This window comes from Sinocyclocheilus anshuiensis, unplaced genomic scaffold (genome assembly GCF_001515605.1).
Source record: "Sinocyclocheilus anshuiensis isolate Anshui unplaced genomic scaffold, SAMN03320099.WGS_v1.1 scaffold998, whole genome shotgun sequence".
Classification (NCBI taxonomy): domain Eukaryota; kingdom Metazoa; phylum Chordata; class Actinopteri; order Cypriniformes; family Cyprinidae; genus Sinocyclocheilus; species Sinocyclocheilus anshuiensis.
The window spans coordinates 315,747-317,166 of record NW_015536513.1 but is presented as its reverse complement, the minus strand read 5'-3'; positions in this window follow the sequence as shown (position 1 = coordinate 317,166).

Here is a 1,420-nt window from a genome sequence, read left to right as displayed (position 1 = left end):
GCAAGGACACCGACAAGGCACTTGAGTATTGCTTTTCTCCCCTATCTTTACTTTTCTTTACTCTTTGTACAGCTTGTTATCATCTGCTTGTTTAGGACAATTGTACTCACTATGTGCTTTCAAATCTCTACAATTACTACTAACACTCAGAAATCACGCACTTTACATTGGATGCAGGCCAGTCCTAATAATCTACGGCCTGTTCCTCTGTCCTCTACTACTTTACTCTCTATTCCAATTGGTCTCTGGAACTGCCAGTCTGCTGTTAACAAAGCAGAATTTTTCTTCTATTGCTACTCATTCCAGTCTCAACCTCATGGCCCTAACTGAGACTTTGATCAAACCTGAGAACACTGCCACTTCTGCAGCCCTCTCCACTAGTTTCACTTTTTCCACACACCCCTCGCACGATTCGGAGGGGTGGAGGTACTGGTCTCCTTATCCACACCCCTCAACTTCTTGGAAGAGTTGGATGTCTTACTTTCAAACTTTCCTGAGGATGGTACTCCTCTGGTACTGCTTGGTGACTTCAACATCCACCTAGAAAAACCCCAGGCTGCTGACAATTATCTACACACCTTAATGACCTTATCTATACATGCTACTGCTCCACTGACACCACTTTAGTTACTCAGTTGCACACCTCAGACAACTTCCTCATCACTATTAACCTCAAACTGACTCCCGACACAACACACACTCCTCTGCAGGTAACCTTTTGGCGTAACCTACGCTCACTCTCTCCCTCTCGCCTATCCTCTATGGTTTCATCCTCACTTCCTTCACCCTCTCAGTTTTCAGCACTGGACACAAACCAGTGCTACTGCCACTCTCTGCTCCACTCTAACATCTTGCTTAGACAACTTTTGCCCACTTTCATCCAGACCAGCACGCACTACCCCCTCTGCCGCCTGGCTGTTCAGCTCTAAACTCGGGGCTGCAGAGAGGAAATGGCGCAAATCAAAAAACTCTACCAACCTTAGTGTGTATCATTCACTCCTCTCTTCCTTCTCTGCAAATGTCTCCACTGCTAAAACGACATACTACCACAACAAAATTAACAACTGCTCTGACTCTCGCAGACTTTTCAAAACTTTCTCTTCTCTTCTCTGTCCTCCTCCCCCCTCCTCCTTCATCAACTCTTACAGCTGATGACTTTGATGGTTCTTGTTTTATTTGTGAAGAAAATTGCAGTGACCAATTCCCCACAATAAACTGATGATAACTTCATAATGACAAATACACACTCTCTCTCCTCCTTCTCTCCACTCTCGGAGATGGACGATTCCAAACTTATCCTTTCCAATCATCCTACTACTTGTCCACTTGATCCTATCCCCACTCACCTCCTTCAGACCATTTCTTCTTCAGTCATACCTTCGCTTACTCACATTATCAACACCTCTCTTCACACTGGTAC